Consider the following 20546-nt stretch of genomic DNA (forward strand, 5'->3'; position numbering starts at 1 on the left):
TTTGAAACTGGTTTATGTGCACTGAACGTCTGTTCTGTTACAGGCTTAAATCAGTTTCCGATGACTTAAACCGGCTTATGCGTAATGTCTGTCCCTAACCCTGAAGTCCCTTCCAACCCTAATATTTGATGATTCTAGGATTCTGTGTAGCCTATAGTGGCTATGCCTTAGTCTAAAACAAATTGGATAGCACAGTTCAGAGATGATCCAGCCTTGGAGTAGCATAACCTTGAGCTGCATCAAGCACTTAAAACTGGTTTCAGGTGTTAACGTGAAGACAATTCAGTTGTTAAGAGCTCCTGGAGCTGCCTGGAATTACTGTAGAACAAGGCCCCAAGATGGGCACTTCTAGCACAGCTTGCAGGCAGGGACGCTGGGAGTTGTAGATGCTCAGAAGCTGGGAGCTTAGGCTTTGAAACAAGAAGCTCCCGGAAATTTCCCAGCCCATCAGGATGCTGCCGAGGCACCAGGAACCCCCGACACACAGAGAACTCTGCCAAGAAGCAGGAACGCTGCAAGCCCAGACTCTGTGGCCGTGAATCACACCAGCTGCCAGAGCACACTGTTTGCTCATATGGTCCGCTGTAACCCCCACGTCCTTTTCTGCACTACTACAGTCTAGTCATCGATTCCCCCGTCTATACGAGCATGCAGTTATCCTGCCCTAAATACAGGGCTTTGTACGTGTCCTTACTGAATTTCATTTGATTGATTTCAGACCGTTTCTCCAGTTTATCAAGGTCATTCTGAATCCTAGCCCTATCCTCCAGCCTGTCTGCAAGTTTACCCAATTTGGTGTCCCGTGCCATTTTGCTAAGTTGACATTCAGTCCCATCCTGCAAATCATTAATGATATCCGATGCCTGATCTTTCTCGTTTTTTTTTTTTTTTTTTTTAAAGGAAACAAAGAAAGAAATCTTGTGCCCCAAAAGGATGACAAGACTATTTTAAAGAGTATTCAAAACATGTTTAACCAATGGAGCTGCATCTGTGAACAATGACAGGCTTGGCACTTATTCAAGATCCCTGAGTCTTCAGGTTTTTAAAGACAGAATGTATAACTATCACAGATTTCACAGCCTCACTGGGGAGTGGTACTATAGACTCAGACTTGTGTATTTATACCAAATGTGTGGCATTACTGTGCCCTGTGCGTATAGTGGGGTGTATGGAAGAGGCGCATTGTTTGGAAGGGTGCACAGGCTATGCCTGTATCTGCAAAAATATTCTGAACATGTTGCTGCTTCAGAGACGTGAAGGTCTACCTGGTAAATGCCCAGGAGAGGAAGAGAGAGAGATGTCTTTCCCTTTAAAAAGGAGAAAGATTAATGACTAAAACTTTTACTATGGTACATTTGGGAAGGTATAACCTTACAGAATAATATATGGTTAATTAAAACATTTGAAGCCATGCATTAAAGCTTAATCACTCTGTTCTATAGTGTGCACAGATCTGCTTAATTTACTGTGAAAATTTGAATAGATTAATATATGTCCTCTGAAAATAACTCAATATTCAGTAGTCATTTGGAATGCTGAATTGATTATGCTTCCACATGAATAGCTAGTAATAAAAGTACTTACTATTAGCATAAGAAGGTGCAATACATTTTCATTGTTTTAGAGAAACATGAAATGAATAGAGAAAATTAATTCCTGCTTGAAGATTTCATTTCTCCAAATTCGTTAATACAAGGGAGTGTAACTTTACCCCTTTGTGCAAGCAGGTGGGGGGGATGAGGGGGGAAGATTTAACATAGTTTCAGTTAAAAGAATTTTGATAGAAACTTCTCAAATCTAGAAAGCAGCAAAAAAGATCTGTAATAAACACAAATCAGTGAGAACTTACCGATTCTCTTGGAAGCAGCGTACGTTTTCTAGTTTGATGCATTAATTCACAATTAGCTGTTAGAGCCACTTACCCCATGCAATGAAAATCACATTAAACCATTTCCAGTCTCCAGCATGATGTCTATAGGTCTGCATACAGCAAGTGAAATCATGTGGGGCTACCATAAGTGTGATGATACTGGGATAGATGAGCTATATATATTTTTTTCCTTCTCCTTAAAAAGATAAATGGAAACACCGTTATCTTTATTCAGCAATAGTTTAATTTTCAGTAGTTTACACTCTAATTTGTCCTTGAACTAGGAAACAGCCATTATGATTACTCTACCTTTAGAGCAAATTTGAGTGTAGCTCCTGAGAAACCGAGGCTGGTTTTGACAGTGTGAGAATGCCTTTTGTTTAGTTTTGTTTCTATTTTGCTTGTCTTTGGTATAGACTGGTAGACAGATAAAGTAGCTAAGGGATTGAAATTTTAAGTTCAAAAGCCTAATCAGTTGAAGTCCCACAACCCCAGGCTAGCTCTATTAAAAAGAAGATACTAAAACAGGGTCAGAATAACCCCCAAACCCTTGCTAGCAGCCACCAGAGGTTTTTTTCATCCAATTGTCAGTAATTTTGGCTGGAAAAGGAAAGAACTTTTCCTCCCAGGTTGCCTTCCTGAAAGAGCTTTTCCTTTTGTTTTATAGCTACATTCCAGATCACTCAAGTGATAATTGAGAAACGTGATTTCAACCCATAATCCAGTGATTCTCAACTAGGGTGCCATGGGGGCTTACTCAGTATTATCATGCAAACACCTACAGGAGTCACAAGATAAACCAAAGATTTCAGATAGGAATCTGCAGTGTCAAACACATTCTGACCTGTTGCAGTCTTTGAATTTCTCTGCTTTTTTTTCTGTAATCCAAATAAAGCTGGCATTTTCGGCTCAGTGCCTTGCATCTAACAAGGGATGCCCTTAGTCTAACACGATTGAGAACCTCTATTGTAATCTCTTGTATACCAGAATGTAAGGGATGTTTTTATACATTTTCTCACGATCACAACTTGCACACCCATTCCTTCAAAATGTCTTGTGAATGGGAGGTTATGATGGAGTTAGGAGAAAAAACCTGACTGGTCCTGAATGCTTGAACCCAATTCTATAGCCCAACCGTGCAAGAATTTTCGTGATTGCCCATCTCCTGCTTCGGAAACTGCTATATTGGGGGCGGCGGGGAATATTGATATTGATATCAATATCTATGCGCTCAGCTGTGCTGGAGGCGCATCAGTTGAATTTTCTACTTGCTGCACAGACTGACCTTAATTCCCTGAATTCAAAATGCTTTTTTATTGAAATTTCACCTATTCACTACAAAGTAGGCCACTATAATTTTAATTTTACACCTACTGCTTTGAACAGCACATTTAAATATTTATTTTCCCTTGAACTACTAGCTCAGATTTAGACAGGGTTAGTTCACACGTTCATCCTTTTTTGCTATTTATATGGCATCAGCTGCAGTGTGTGTGTGTGTGTGTGTGTGTGTGTGTATGTGTGTGTTACTGAGTTGGCCATTAAAAAAGTGAAGCTGTTGACGTCCTTTGGAGGTTAAAAAATGCATTTTAAGAACAGAAGAATTTTCCATACTCTCCTGCTCACCATACCGTTAGGATATTTCTAGGAGCTTGTATAGCCTGCTAGTGACTGCTATCACATTTTGTTTGTTCATGATGGATTACAGGTGAACAGAAATGAACTATGTGGAGGCTTCCTACCTTCACTGCCTAGAGAATGCTAATTTGTTAATGGGACCTTTTTTGATGCTGATTGTGCTTGTTCCCTAACACAACAGCTTCTCTCTGCAGGTGACAGACTGAGACCTACAAAGGCACCTCAGACTTAAGGTTCAGCATGCTTAAAAGGACGTGAATATTGTCAGATCTTTGCTATTTGGATGCTTTATGCATTTTACATTAGGCAGATGTTGGCTCAAAACAGGAATGATCCTGACAGCAGGGGCTGGAACCCAGATGTCTCCTGTTCCCCCCATGCAGTCAAGCCCCATAATCACTAGGCTATAGGATCCGGCTCCTTTTAGTCTCCATTACTGGCCCTCTGACCCCTTGACTTTATTCAGTGGCTGAATTTTGATAATAAAATCGTCAATCTTAATCAAATTGGACTTTGATGAATCACTGTTGTTTTGAACACACAATAAATATGTCATATGAATCATGCAGCTATTCTGATATTCCTCCTGTTGTTCTGTCTGGATGCCAAAAGGGCATTCACTGTATTGAGTGGGATTGTTTGTTTTTAGTGTATATTGGTTTGGTTTTACTTCTACATTTATTAGACAAGTGTATTTTTTTCTGTATTATGTTCCTGGTATTAAAATCCATATGAATAGTGAAAGATGTGTTCTTTACTTTTTTTAAAATTTCTGTTTCAGTGGGATCATTAGCTATGGCATTTCACTCGAGCAGATAAAACACCCATTCATGCTTTAGTACATGGATCTCCCCAAGTGTCCTCTGTGCAGATTGTAATTGTTTGGTTTGGTTTTTTTTAAGGTCAGCTCCTCAAACCTCTGTCAAATTTCTTTCTACTCTTATGGATGAGTTCTCTGTTTCTTAGAATGATCTGGGCCACCTTTGAGAATAAACCTGTAAATAATTGGTTTCTGAAAGCTATTTTAATATGATCACCTTATTCTTGTTCCCCAGCTTGTTGAACATTTTTACCATATTTGCAAATAAAGGAAAGATTTCAAATGCAGTCCTGCATGAACATTAAAGATGAGTCAATGTTTTAGGGGGTCCTTGGCCCACACCAAATTTATGAATTTAACAAATAACCTCCCCCCCAGTTTGACAATGGCTGCTCTCTAAACTCAAACTATTCTTTAAGAATCAGAGTATTTTTTCTCATGCATCCTTATTAGTACTGCAGATTCTGCATGATCCATTTTTGAGGGAATAATGACATAACCATCGTTATGGGAAAATATTTTTCTTTCTGTTCCCTTTCATTATGGCAAGAGACGATGAGATTTTCAAAAGTGGGGCAGGAAACTAATAGCTACTTGTTGTCAAAATGATACAATATCTCAACTCATTTAAGCTTGGAGTTTAATTTAAGTCACCTTACAAGGTGGAAGATAAGCAACAGTACTAAAGAGCAAAACCCTAACCTCCCCCCTGCCCCCAAATATTCTGCGGCATAGAGATCAAAATAGGAGCTGCAGCCCAGCACCTTCTCATTCATGATCAGTAGTAGTTTGCAGTCTCCCTGCAAAGTATAGACTTAAGGGACTCTGGGTATGAGCAGGCAGTCTTTTATAGCACTCGGAATTGTTGAGACATTTATACCCTAGAAACCTTTCTGGGAGAGGAAGCACTATAGGCACTGAGCATGCAGCTGCCTTCTCTTCCCTGCTCCCCATGCATTTCCCGGAGGGGCAGAGAAAGACTCGCCCATTCCACCACAGATCAAAGACTTTCCAAGTGTCAACCAGGAAGGTCCTTCTCTCAGAAGGGGCAAATTTCGTTGAGGAGAAATTGAGTAAATGGTTGTGTACTCCATGTTTCTGCCAGGAAAGTGGTGATTTTCCTGATAGAAAAATCATACCTGTATGTGACCTTAGTCACCATGCATGTTTTACCCAGCTCCCTGGGACTCATGTGGACCCCAGGAAGGAACATTAGGATAAGCCAACCAGGAGGAGGAAAATGAAATGATGAGCAAGTTATGTGTATATAAAAAAGAAATCCAGCTAGCTGATGAAGAGGAAACTCAAAGATAATTTTTAAATCTAGTTCCAGTTTAAGTAGCTCAGGTGCTGGAGAACATGTTGCTTCCTTATTTTGTGTCTTTCCTGTTATTTTAAATGAGAGAAGAAATGTACTAGCAACAGAAATGTTGTTTCTATTGAAAAGTAAACCATTTCCTCCTTGTATCTTCATGGAATTGAAAAGTCTCATTTGTTGCTCTGATGAGGCTACATACAGCTCACAAGAGGGGCATGGTTTATGGGATCATTTGGTGAGCATTTGAGAGTACTTTGTAGTCCCACAGTTAAACAGTGAAGCCCTTTATAATTCAGTTCTGTACCTATGTTCCTTTCTGTATTGTGAACAACAGCTGGCGATCAGAGTAGATAAGACATATATTTATTTTTTATTTATCTGAAAAGAAAAGGGAAACAAACTTTTATAAACGTTCTCTGTCTCCTCTCAACAAAGACACTTCATTTCTGCTTCAAAAATTCTGGAGTAACCAGTTGGGTTATGTAGATCTGTGGTCCTTTCAGAAGCAATATGTATCTTTTGACAAAGAGCTCTGGGTGGTAACCATTTAAGGTTGCATCATTGTCAATTGGCATATGATGCTTACTCATAACCAGGGATCTGGGTTTTTTGTTTCCCTTTTAACAGAGGAAAAAAAAGCAGATTTTTCATTTTAAGGGAGAAGCACATGGATTTTCCACTTTGCAAAGAACTCTCTGCAGGTTGGCAGAGTTCCAGCCTGCAAGAACTTCTTGCATAAAGGACATAAAACCCTACACCCTGTTCTGAGGGGGGAGGGAGAAGGGGAAGGGGTGGGACCTGAGTCTCTCAAGTCAGCCAGGGTTCAGCTCAGACTTACTTTCCCTCCTGGAGCCTTTGGAGTAAGTGGACCTTGCAGGGGTCTGGAGACCAGCTGGAGACCCCCTCTGGTGAGGCTAGGGCTGCTGGTGGACTGTGGGTTGGGGATGGGGGATACATACCAGGAGGGTCCTGTGGGTCAGGTGGGTGCAGGTGACTGCCAGCGCTGGGGGGGAAGGTTTGGGGCCAGGTTGTGGGTGGGGACTGAGGGAGTGGGGAGATGTCTGTGAGTGCTGTCAGGCCAGCTTGGGAGAACCTGGGCAACAACCCCACACCCTGGCAGGTGTGGGGTAGGCGGGCAGGTGTCTAGCAGTGTTGAATATCTGGGGCATCATCACTGCTGCCCGTTCCTGTGAGGTGGCAGTGGCCATGGTGCAGTGCTGCAGCTCAAGGGACTCCACGGCATGCTGGAGACTAGGGCGGGTGCCATGCTGCTCCTATCCATGCGTCATTGGGTCGGGTGGGCTCCATGCTTCCATGCGGAGCTTCTAGCAGTCTAATGGGAAGCTGAGTGCAGAGGCAAGCAGGAGCCCACCTAGCCCGATGGTGTGAGACTCTGTGGCTCCATGTGGGGCTTCCCACTGGAGTTCTGGAAGCCAAATGTGTAGGGCCAGCCTGATGATGCATGGACTAGGAGCCATGCATCATTGGGCTGGGCAGGAAGCCGCACATGGAGGCACAAAGTTGCATGCCATTGGGCCAAGTGGGCTCCTGCTTGCCTCCAGATGTGGCTTCTCATTGGGGTGCTGGAGCCACAGAGCCCCCCTGGCCTGATGGCATGCAGCTCCTGGTCCACATGTCATTGGGCCGAGCCAACTGGCTCTGTGCCTTCGTGTATGGCTTCCAGCACTTCAGTGAGAAGCTGCACATGGAGGAATGGAGTCTGGCCAGCCTGATTTCATAGACATTAGGGCTGGAAGGGACCTCGGGAGATCATCAAGTCCAGCCCCCTGCCCAAAGGGCAGGAAGTCAGCTGGGGTCATAGGATCCCATGCAACTTCTGCCTGCAATGCCATGAACTGCCCATGCTGGCATGGAGCCAGCCTGATCTGGTGCGAAGACACATGCCAGTGGGCTGGGCCAACACCGTGTCAGCATGTGCAGGCCCTGGGACTCAGCCAGAGGCAGAGGCCACCAGGGTCTCTGTTGAGCTACTGGCAGTGGGGACTGTGCACCACAAACCCCAGACATACCCAAACCTGCCCACAAAACCCACGTACTCCCATAGCCACCTCCCCACAAACTGCACACCCCTCCCCCATGTCATCTTGGTGCACAGGGGGAGCTGCTGCTGGGAGGGAGCAAGTGAGGGGTAGGCAGGGGGTGAGGGGCACTGGCAGGGCTGTGGGAAGGCTGTGGCTTGAGAGTGAGGGCAACAACATTTCAGGTTTGCTCAGCACTACAAAGCAGGATGGGGGTGGGGGGGCAGACAACCACGGCTGGACCTGCATCCTGGTAAATGAGAGGGGGCACAGGAGCTCTGCTTTTTCCATTATGAAAACCCGAAATCAAATGCCAAAATACATAGGTATTTAGAATTTATTTTATTATAGTGATTGAGGCACTGGTAGGCTTCCAAATTGCTTTAAAGCTGTAAATATATCAGTAAAACATTGTGTTCAATGGATACCTATATATATATATATATATATATAGTGGCCTTTTATTTTAATAATGGATTTTGGGTTTTAATCAGAGAATTCACAATTTTGATCAGAGAATTTGCAATTTTCAAACAAAGAAAACTAGGATCCCTGCTCGTAATTAGGGCCTGGTTTAAATCTTAGGCCCAGAAATATCATGGCCTGATTGTGGTGGGGGCCATTTTCATACCCAGATCATGCCCCTCTCCCCGCCCCCCCCGGCCCTCGGGCCAGATTTAATTGCAGCAGCAGAGGCCTCTGATCACTGCTGAAAAGGCCTCCCCCTTGTCTGGGGGCAGCCTCAACCCCCAGCATCCCAGTTTTCCCACCCAGAGGAGCAAACAGCCCCTCTCCTACCCATTTCCAGGCCCAGGGGCCCCATGCCCTAATTTTCCTGCTTGGAAGAGCAAACAGCCCCTCCTCTACTCATTTCCAAGCTCTCTCCTCCCCCTGTCTCTTTTGTAACTCCTGTCTCCCTGCCCTGGGCCGCTAGGCTTTTGTTGCTGGCTGGGGAATTCCCCAGAAAGTGTCCATATTGTGGCATTTCACTGCAAATCACACATTTTGTAAAGATCACTTAATTTCCTGATTTTTCACAAAAAATGCGAAATTGCAATTTAAACCAGGCCCTACACATAACCTGTGGTGACTCTCAGTATGCAGAATAGGCCACTCAGAATTTGTTAAAATATGTGGTGCTCTGTGTATCGGTGCTTATTGTTGTCTACTATTGCCACTGGACATCAAGGAACACTAAATATTGTATCTTGATGTCTCTTCTTTGGCATGTGAAAATAGTGGTGGTTACAGAGGGTGACCTAGTACAAGGCAGATAAGGTATTTGTCTGAGACGAAGGTGATTTATTGTGTCACTAATTTATTATCTGTATTGACCTGACCATTAAATGCAATGTTTTTGCAGAACCATTCATCTCATGTGATGGGCTTACAGCTCAGAAATTGGAAAGCTTTTCATTTACAGAAAAAATGGTTGAATTTGGTTAGTATTTGTGAAATGCTACATAGAAAGGTTATTTTCCCAGCCAAAATCAATGCGTTTTCTTTTGATAGGTCTAAAGTAATACCAGAAACAGGTTACAGTGTACTTCTATAGCTTTAAAAAACAGTAACTGAAGTTTTGAATTTTGGACACCAAAGAGGGAGTCCTTGAGTTTCTTTTTTGATGCAAAAGAGTTTTTTCCCCCCATATACTGTGCCTTACAGCAAAAGAAAAGATAAATTAAGGTTTTCCCTCTTAAGGTACATTTTTGTACATTAACAAAGCTTTCCCTGGATCTCTTATTAGACTTTTTTTTTTTATAAAAGATTAGCATAATAGTGTTGTAATGGAAATCTGACCTCTTTTTGCCTTGCTTCTAAAATGGCCAAAGGCAAAACTTTTCACATATGACAGATGAGCATTCAGCTTGCATCTTGTGTTCAGAAAATGCCTTTGGCAGTTTGAAATGTATGGATCTTAAAAGAGATTTCCATCTTGCCAGAGATTATTTTCAGGTGGTTTGAGGTGTAGGAGTAATGGTGTACCAGCATATGCAGAAATATTCCAACAGGGTGCTGATTATCTTGTATACCTTGGCTAGTAATTTTTTTTTTTTCTTTAATGTTTGCACAGGTCCTAATCAGCATGTTAATCTATACTCTTTTAGACCCTGATTCTTTGACACACAAGTGTGTGCCTATATTTAAGTGGGGGTAGTCTGTTTGTGATTCACTAGACACTTATTCCCTTACACTTATGAAAAGCTACTAAAAAACTTGAAGGCTGCATTCTTTGCAGGTTTTCTACTTTCCTGGGGCAGGGATTTGCTAAGTTTTACTTGAATTTTTGGGGCCTGTTCTGTGGGTGCCATTGTGGCGGCATTCCTGTTGACCTGCCATCCAGAGCTCATTTTGGCAGTTTTGCAGATATTGTTCCCCTAAAATGCTCGTGTGCCCTGGTTCTCTGGGGATGATATCATTTGCTCCCTTTCCCACAAATGGGAATATGTGGAACAAAATTACAAAGGCATCATACTAGTGGTTGCTCTGCAAATGTTTTGCTTTTTGCATAGTCACACTTTGCCTTCCCCACCAAAAAAAACCCAAACAGTCCTATTTCCCCCCTCCTATCTCCCCCACCAAAAACTCAAGTCAAATGATTAGGAAATTAGAGAAAGAACTGGTGAAGGGTTGGGATACTTTCCTCAGTAGTCAAAAGTTGCTTTAACATTTTGTAATTAAGTAAATATTGGTATTTTTCAAAAGAAAATCATCCACAGCCCTGAAGTCCCCCTCTTGCCCTCTGCCAACTGTCAAGTCCTTATTCCAAATCATGGAGATGCCACAATTCTTCAATAAAACAGCTGTCATATTAAAAAAACAATGATCAAAACAACTTGGTTTTCCATAATCTTTTTTTGGAAATGGTTGAATCATTCTTGCTAAACTTTTCCAAAAAAAAAAAAAAAAGAAGAAAATTCAGCCTCATGCAGGCAGGCAGAATGGAAAATTACAGACTTGAACAAAATTCGTTAAAATTGTAAGCAACTGAAACCAGTGTTTTTGTGTTGAGCAACCTTAGCCACCAGTGTCACTGTCTCTACCACTTAAATTCTTTTTTAATTATGAAAGATAGATTTAATAATTATGTAGACGCTACTTTTTTAATCCCAGAGTGTTTTGTGGCGCTTTCATTTTTGCTATATGTCCTAATAATCTTCCTTAGCTTCAGATCTGAAATTTGCCGTAAAAGAATGTGGCAATTTTCCCTTATCTACTCCGTTCATGAAAGCACATAATTTTGCTCTTAAATTGCATTGACTGAGCAATTGTTTAATGATAAGCTCATCCTCAACTGCTTTCCTGAAATGGGTGGCCTGTGGGAAGTGTACTTTTCCAGTTGTCTACTTCTTTTTATTTTTGTTTCTGTTGCCATGCATGTTGAAAAGGCATCAAACTGGTCCAGTTAACTCTCCCTTTCTCCTCTTGTTGTCAGGAAGTAACAGTAATCCTGGGGTTGATACAGGCTTCTTTCTTTCTTCTAGGGTTATATGACAAAAAATAAGTTTGCAGGTAAATTCAGTATAAAATCAAAATTAAGCAAGACCAAAAACAGACTTTATGGTGGCTAAGTTTTCATGCTTAAAGCTTCTGCAGATGCTCCTAGTCTATTTTAACTCACAGAAATTGTTAGAAAAGTGCTAAGGCTAAATGCAAAAATAAAATACATATTAAAATGGAGCAATGTTAAGTGCTATCTGTGCTAAAGGAGTTTTATTGCTAAAAGAATATATCCAAATGTTTGGTTTTTTTTTTAATTGGGGTATTTTTTTCGGCACAACAGATGTTCAGTCTTTAAGATTTAATTTTTCTTGAAGTTAGGTTAAAAAAATGACACTCCAACTCCATAATTAAATGGAAAGTAGAGATTACAAGAAAGTTATCAAAATCTGCTGCCACATAATAGATGTTCACTGGTGCACTCTAACACTAAATATTCCAGCTAAATATTCCATATTATTCATGCAGACCATTTTGGGCAGCCTCAGTAACAAAAGCAATAATAGATCCAGGCAAGCTCCTGATGGTTTGACAACATCTCATTGGAGCTAAATGACCCAGCTGGTTTGCATCTCTTAAAACAAATTGGGAAAGTATGGGAGGAGGGTGGGCTTGGGTAGGTTTGTAATTATTCTGGCATCTGCAAGGAGACACTTTCTCAACAAAGAATCTTATTGATTCTAATGATGGCTTTCTTTTGGTTGGCTAACATTACAGTCCTTTTTACATTATATGAATGATCAACTTTTGTTACATGGCAGTCAGCTGCTTTCAGGGTCAGGGAGGCTTGCGGCTGGCCAGCCTCATTCTGCAGTGAAGCTCTGCTAGAAAGTGTTTGGGGGTTGGTGGTTTTCTAGGTGTCATATAATTGTTGGGTGAACATCTGATTCCTACAAATTGACGTGCTCAATTAAGCTGGGAGATCTTTTTGAAGTAGTCTAGCTTCTCTGGGTGTCCATGGAGTAAGTAGATGGCCTGTAGGAGCTTTGTCACAAAGGCTAAAGACAGACATTACACATAAACTGGTTTAAGTTTGAAACTCTGAAAGTGATCAGAAACTGATTTAAACCTGTAACAGAACAGAAATTCAGTGTACATAAACCAGTTTCAAAATGGCCGACACCAGTTTGAGATAAACCTGTTTGAATGTATGATCAGACTTAACTGATTTGGCTCTACCCAGCTTATAGTTAGACCTTAGAGACAAAGCCCTTGAATTTTTCCTCATAAATCAGATCTTCTGTATGTTTTTTAGAAAAAATCATGGGGCCTAATCTGCCAGAAAGATGGTATAAGAGTCATAATAGGTTGTACTTATGCTTTGCAATGACTTCATGTAGGGCTGGCACATTATTTCTGAGTTATCTGAGGCAGGACCAGGTTCTTCACACCTCAAGTCTATCTGTCTGTAGTTTCTATTTATTTGAATACCTGCCTTTAGAGTGTGGGGCAAACAGCCATACTCATTTTAAAATCAGACCAGAAAAAAAACAACAAAAATGTGTTTATTAGACATGAAACATGATTGGGTGGAGACACTATTTTTAATTAAAGCATGAATTCGGGATCTACTGATTTTGTAGGGTCTCCACTGTTTCAGTAATTTCAACTTTTGAAAGTGAACATGTTAAGTTCTATATATATATTTTTTTTTTCCTTCCCTGGGCATAATGATACGAGGTAGGTGGGTAAGTCTGATGATTACAATGAACTTGTACCCTTCCTGCACCTAAATAGGAAAATTAACCCTAACAATTTACCTGCCATGTGAAAACGGGTGCCTTGACATTTTATAATGCAGGGCTAAACTGACTTTTGGAAAATATGCCCAACCTGATGTATTTAGCTTTTCTACTGCAGTCTTAGAGATTTAAAGGAGGAAAAAAAACCTCCTCTGTCAGACACGTATGTTTTGTGTATCTTTTTCCCCACATCCACCACTGAAAATTCATCATATTTTTGACAATCTGTCAGTGCAGCCAGTCAAACTTACTCCTGTTAGAATTTCTTGGATAACCTGTTCACTGAACAAAGAATTATGTTTTAATTTGTTGTTTGATTATCCTCAAGCATTGTACCTAATACGTGACACCTCTTGGTGTTCAGATGCTGAGACTATATTTTAATCCTACAGTTTTGACAGCGATCACAGTAATGACAAACTAAGTGCACAGCTAATTTACAGTCAGCAGAATGTGTGTGTTGTGAATTGGTCCTTGTACAATTCATTGTAATAAATGTTTGAGAACAAAAGTAGTTTGACTAAGTACAAAGATGTCATGGAAGGGGCAGAATGTCTTCGAGTAGGATGCTGTTTGCAATTTCTATATAGTTCTACAATGGTCAAAAATAGATCCTGAATTCGTTGACCTTTTTAGCATGATCTGTTCTCCCTACCTTTATTGTATTTTAAATGTCAAGTTGACCAAAGGGAATTGTCCTGAAGAAGTCCAGAGTTTACTTAATGAGAGGAAGAGGAAGTGTGAGATCATCAAATGGGTGTCTGAATGGTTCTTAGGCTTTGTCTACATATAGAACATTTGTGGGCATTCTTATTGCTGTTGGAGTGGCGCATTTTGGTTTAGCTTAACCACTTATTCAGTGCATGATAATGAAAATGAGCACATCCACATGGAATGTGCTCTGGGTCTTGCACTGTAACTAAAGCAATTGGAAAACTTCTTTTTGGTTCTGGTGTACTGAAAAAAGGTTTGTAGTGTAGAAGTTGCCTTCTGCTTCCACAGGTTTAACTGTGTCCACATACATACCTAGGCTAGGGACAGAAGCTTCACATAAACCAGTTTTAGGAATCAGGAACTGGTTTAAACCTGTAACAGAACAGAAGCTCGATGTACATAAACCAGGTTCAAATGGGTGAAACTGGTTTAAGATAATCCTGGTTGAACGTGGCATTGGGCTTAACTGATTTGGGTTTACTGGTTTATAAAATTTCTGTCCCAAACCCCTTCATGGTTCAAGTTAAATCACAGTCCCCCAGCATCCCAGCATGCTTTCCAGCCCTGAGCTGGGCTGGGCTGAGCTGGGCTATGTGCTTCAGAGAATCAGGTGCATTCAGAATTTCCAGCCCTGGGCTGGAAAGCCTGGGTATATTGAGTGGGATAGCAGTGTAAGTCCCCAACTTCTAGCCAGGGTGCACTGCCTTGTGTCATCTGAACCGCTTGCACTGAGAATGCACAGAGCTAGAAAATGAAGTTGTGTGTACACAGACCAGTGAAATAATAATGTCACTCATTTTAAGCCAACAAAGCAGAACTTTCTATCATAGAGTGAGCGTACAGTAAGGCATAGCTTGAGATAAACTGCTGCAGCTCCGTCTGTAAACTAGAGCTTAGGGTCTCTCTCCCTTTTTCCTTTCCCATGTAACCTTCCTTCTCAGGCACCTAAATTAGTTTTAAATTCTGCAGTGCGTGTGCGAGCTATCCAGAGATATTTTGATAAAAGCCAAAGAAAAAGCATCAATCTTCTATCAAAATAGATACTATCCATAATTAAAAATGAAGCTCTGATTTGCAAGTGGTATAAAAATCTCAGTCAAATTAAAATGGAGTGCTCAAAGTTATATTGGATAATGATTAGACTGTAAAATAGGAGCAAAGCTGCAGCAGAAGGTAAGTGGGGGATGGGGGGAATGGGGGCAGGCATTAGGCCTGTGTGAATAGGGAAGTATTTGATTCAGATTTGGATTTGGCCAACTTGGAGGACAGTGATTTGATTTGGAGATTTGAATCACTGTCCTGAATTGATTTGGCTGAATTGGCTTTGGAAGATTTGGCACTGATTCAGAGAGATTTGGTGATTTGGATTGGCCAGGGAGAGAGGCACAGCAGGGTGGCTGCAGGTTCTCTCTCAGCTCCTCCTGCTGTGATTGCCTCTCCCTGGATGCAGGGAGCCATGGGAGAAGCCCTCATTGCTGCCCTGCCTGACCCCATCCCCCTCCCGGCCCCAGCCTCCTGGCACTTAAAAAAAAAAAAAAAAAAGCCATGCACTCACCAGCTGCAGAAGCAGTGATTGGGGCCCCTGAGCACTGGTGGCAGAACCCTCTGTGCAGCATGGGGTAGTGGGAGCAGTGGAGATCACCCCCCACCTGGCACCCACGCAGCAGGTGCCCCATGGTGCGGGTGCACTGTAGCTCAGCAGGGCACTGCGCGCTGTCTGGAAACTGGGGCTGCTGGGGCTGAGCAGCGCTGGGCTTTGGCTGACACAAGGAGCTGCCTCAGCTCCCAGGTTAATCGAACTGGGGTCTGGGGAAATGAACCAGGAGCTGGGGAATCAAGCTGGGGGCTCGAGAATTGAACTGGTTCAGTTGTCTAGGCCCTGGTTTGGTTCCCCAGCTTCCTGTTCAATTCGCCTAGGAGATGGGGCGGATCTACATGTCAGCCTGGAGTCTAGCACTACTCAGCCACAGTGGCCCCAGCTCCCAGACAGCGCGTAGCACCCTGCCAAGCCCTGCTGTAACCATGCCATGGGTCTTCTGCCACAAGGGGGGCCAAGCGAGTGGGCTGCATTCCCTACTGTGCCCCACTGACCTGCACTGTGCAGGGAGTGCTCTGCTACTAGCACCCTGAGGCCCCAGTCACTGCTTCTGCAGCCAGTGAGTGCAGGGATTTCTTTTGTTTTTTTAAATAAAGTGCCAGGAGGATGGGGCCAGGTGGGGGAAGGGGTGGTGCAGGGCAGCCATAGGAGTTTCTCCTGCGGTGAGTCTGGCTGTGCCTGCCTCTGTCCCAACAGGGGTAGTTGCGGGGGCCCTGCCTTGCTGCTGCTTGCTCAGCCAGCGCGCGGAGATGCGATGCAGGCATGGCTCGCTCCAGGCAGCAGCAGGGCAAAGCCCCCACTCCCAGTGCTGCCGCGCTTGCATCAGCACTGGTGTCCAGGGTGGGGTTGGGGGCTCTGGACTGCCGCCACTTACCAGCCAGCTTGGGGCGGGGCACAGGATGCGGTCACAGCAGCTCTGGAATCAGGGGCTATGCCACGCTGCTGCTTGCCCCCTTCTGCCTGCGCCCTCATCCTGCCTTGCCACCCCTCTCCCTGGCTGGGTAAGAAGCTGAAGGGCAGAGCCCCTGCTGTACCCCCCTGCCCCACTTCCCAAGTAACGTGCCTTCTGTCCCGGCTGGGGCAGCTTGTCCCAACCCCAATCCCTGCCTCCCTTCTCTTTCAACCCCAACAGACTTACCAGCTGGAGGCAGCTGTGTCAGCTGCCTGTTTAGTCTATGGACAAATCTCCAAATTGGCCAGATCTTTTTTTGAAGCTTTTCCAAATTGATTTGGATGCTTTGAATTGATTTGGAGCTTTTACTTGGCCTCCTGATTTGTTTCAGATTCAGAGATTCAGTCCCCAAATTGGGCCGAATCTCCTCTGAATTGAATTACCTACCAAAGCTTTGCTCAGTTGTAGCAGGCATAGGCATGGAGTGTGAGGGGTAGGGGACAGGCTGCATGGGGGAGTGGGGTGAGGGAGGCAGGGAGGAGGGGGGGCAGGTAGAGGCACATGGTAGAGAAAAGGAGGATTTGGGTCAACACACAGACTTTTAGATGCTAGACCAGGACACCCTCTCTTCTTCTGTTTTTACTGAGAACACAAGGAAGAGGCATGCCAACACAGGCCACAGTGTGGGTCATATCTGAAATTTTTACCACCAATTTATGTGCCGCTTTTTGTATTGTTCATATGGGTGCATTTATGAACAAATGTCTTAACATTTCTCCACGTTATGGTAGTATTTGGCATAGCCATGATGGTCCAGGAAAAATGCAAGAGGTAAGGATATTTCTGAGAGATATCTTTTATTGGACAACTCTATAGTTGGGAGGCCTACAAACAAGCTTTTGGGTATGACAATACACTTCCTCGTGTCTCTGAGGAAGTTTGTCCAATAGAAGATATCACCCACAAAAACACTTGCCTCTTACCGTCTCATTTTTCTGTGATTCTTTTGAGTAGCAACTCCTAAGACACTGCCTAAGGCTGTAGTGTCCTAAGCAAATGGACTTGATGGTACTAGATATATCTAGTATTATGCTCTACTAAGATTTAAAAAAACCCAAACAAACTGCAAAACATTGAGCAAGTATACGTTACATAAATACATTTGGGGGGCATGGGGTATATATGCCTTGCAAAGGTGTCTGTTAGAAAGGTAAGTATGGGAGGGGGACCAAAAAACTCACCAAAATCTCCATGTTTCTTTCAGTAGGTTCCTAGTTTTTTTAGTGCACATGTAATTTTTGTAATATTCAACATATATTCAGATAGTTTAAGGCTAGATTTATTACCTAGTCTGAGCTCCTCCAGAAGTGGCCACAGGACCTTACTCCCATATATTTTACTGTTATTGCCGTTTGATACATTTATTCATTGCTTGTGGCTGAATGAGTTCAAGCAGGTTGTTCTCACTTTCGGTTTCTTACACATATCTACTTTGACACTTGTTCTTTCCTGCTAGCTTCCACTTGCTGGTGGCCAGTTATATACTGGATCTCCTTTTTAAAGCTAACACCATTAAAAGGATGAAATCATCTGTCTCTGGTGGTGTCTTCACTCAGATAACTTGCATTTGTAGTACTGATCCTCACTCACTATAGGTAGAGGCCAATGGTAGATCAATGAATCAGACTGTGGCAAAGATGGAAGGAAGGGTTGTTCTTTCTCCAAGGAAAATAGCATTGCGTTATCATAAAAGACACAGTAAAATTCAATAATCTGGTGGGCAGAGAAATGCCTTGTACTGTGGTGGTTATAAAGGCGTAGGCACCATATGCAATGGGATAATTAGATGCATTACTCATGATTTTCTTAAAACAAACAAAGTAAAAAAGTGTTGATTTTCATGCAGCTACATCTATATGTGGAACGTGTGGGACAGAGGTAGTTGATAGAATTAAGTGGGATGGTGCTGCTGCTCTTGAGGTTTCAGCGGAAGAGCTGATCGGTGGCAGGCATGCAGAACTTGTTTCTGATGCCAACATTTTGTCTTGTTCTAAGAAAGAGCCAAGTAAAAGACATTTTGAGTTGGGCCAGCTATAAAAATGGATCTTTGGATAGGTTATTTCAATTACTGAACTCCACCCGCTTTGCCACCATAGACTGTCGGAGGGGATAGAATTGTAAAATGTAACTCTGGGAATTTTTTCTTAGGTAATGCCGTGTCTTTCTCTCCCTCTCTCTCTCTCTCTCTCTCTCTCTGCTAAAACACTATTGCACCCTCCTTTCTGCTACAGCAGTGGCACTTCTCAGTTTCCAGGTGTGTATTACAACATTGCTACTGTTTAGAACCTGGTGTTCCATATATGAAATAGTACATTGAGACTTATTCAAAGGCATGCCATTTGTTAGGTTGAAATCTAGCCAGTTAAAAAAAAAAATCACCCCCTCAATGCATCTTGAGTGTTTCAGAGAACTCTGCAATGGAACTAGTTATATGCTATTTGATTAAAATGTTTTTTCTCTTTGTTGCTGTGAAAGACTCGCAGAAATGACAACCCCCCCCCCCAACTGAATTAATTGGCAAAAATCACCTATGCTCTGGGTAGAGGGCTAGATTTCACCTCAACACTACACCCTCCTTACGTCAAATCCAAATATTTGAGTTTTAGGTAGGTGGCGTGTTGGTTGTACTTGTGTTGGTTTAAGGACATAGGCAGACAAGGTTCTTTGGATAAATGTGATATCTTTTACTAAGCCAACTAAATAGTTGGAAAAAAATGTTCTTTGCAAGGTTTTGGGCACAAACACCCTTCTTTAGGCATTGTGAGAGTCCCACTGTTGTTTTGGGCTCTTCTGGATGGAATAGAAGCCAATATGCAAAATGCAGGCCTGTGAAAATGCAGATGTGTGGCAGTGAGGATCAGAGGCCATGGGAGAAAATAGGTGAGAGACAGGTAGGTTGTGGGGGGGAAGGGTGGGAATGTTGACCTGGTGTTAGAAAGTAGCTGGTCAAATGTAGAGGGGGTTACCTGTGGTTATCGGATGGCAGGCAAGTTATAATGTGCCACCAATCCAATGTCTATATTTAGTCCATGATTTTTTGTATCCAGTAGATTTATGAAGTGAAGTTCTTAGGCTCATCTATGAAGTGGATGGGGTGGATTTCACGCAATGCTTTTAGTTCACTAATAAAAACACTGAAAAATGAGACAGAAAATATTTCCCTCATCTTTCTTGGTAGCTGATAGTATGCATGGTGACAGATGTTCACATTTAGTGAGAATCTCTCTCCAGTCTTTGCAATGCTTTTAAAATCTTTGATTGAGGAGTATGAAGGGGAAGGTAGGCCTGTTGAAAGCCTCTGGGTAAAGGTAACAGGGGACAGCAGCAGGGGACATGTCATGGTATGTGTCTGCTACAGCCTCCAGACAAAGAGGAGGTAGATGAAACCTTCTTTAAGCAATGTATGTAACCTTCCAAACTCAGTTCTCATGGGAACTGAAATGATTGGGATGACCCCCACTCAGTCTTCTCTTCTCCAGACTAAATAAGCCCGGTGCCCTCAGCCTCTAGTCCTAAGTCAACCCTACACTTGGGATAGAATAACTATTGATTGGCACATACAGAGACTGGGGAATGACTGGCTTGGTTGCAGTACTGCAGAGAAGGACCTGCGTGTAACTGTGGACCATAGACCGAATATGAGCCAACAGTGTGCTCTTGTTGGGCCAAAAAAAAAAAAAAAGTCAACGACAGACTGGGTTGTATTAGGAATGCCACTTGCAAATCAAGAGAAGGGATTTTTCTTCTCTAGTCAACACAGGTGAGACCTCACACAGTGTACTGTGTATGGTTTGGGGCCTCCCACTTCAAGAAGGATATGGACAGTTTGAAAAGAATTTAGTGCAGCAGAGCAAAAATGATTAGGGGCCTTGGAGGCAAGACTTCTGAGGAAAGGCTAGAAGGAGCAGGGTTTTTTATCTCGGGGAACAGAAGACTGATGGGGATTTGATATCAGTCTTCAAATACCTGAAGGGTGGTTATAGAGGTGATAGAGATGGGGTTTTCTCTGTGACTGTAGAGAATCTGGGCTCAATGTCTTCAAGATGCAGCAGAGGAAATTTGGGCTGGAGATTAGGAGGCCCTTTCTATGAGTGGGCAGGCACTGGAATGGGCTACCTAGAAAAGTTGTGGAATCTCCATGCTTGGAAACTTTAAGAGCAGGTTAGACAGGCACTTGGGTGGGAAGGGCTAGTCAGGGATGATCCAGCCTTGAGCAGGGGGCTAGAGTAGATGACCTTGTGAGATCTCTTCCATCTCTACTTCCCTATCATCCTATGATGTTGTTTATATACGACTTTAACTATGTCGTTAATAAACATGTTGAAAAGCACCGGTCCAAGCACCGACCACTGTGG

At 42.8% G+C, this 20546-nt stretch overlaps 1 protein-coding gene across 2 annotated transcripts in view; it reads left to right on the top strand.

Moving 5' to 3' along the window:
- The window catches only part of CTNNA2 (catenin alpha 2), an 870740-nt gene that overhangs the window by 138764 nt on the left and 711430 nt on the right, over window positions 1–20546 (top strand). The gene's annotated exons all lie outside the window — the stretch shown is intronic.

This window comes from Crocodylus porosus, unplaced genomic scaffold, assembly GCF_001723895.1.
Source record: "Crocodylus porosus isolate Cpor-Errol unplaced genomic scaffold, CroPor_comp1, whole genome shotgun sequence".
Classification (NCBI taxonomy): Eukaryota; Metazoa; Chordata; order Crocodylia; family Crocodylidae; genus Crocodylus; species Crocodylus porosus.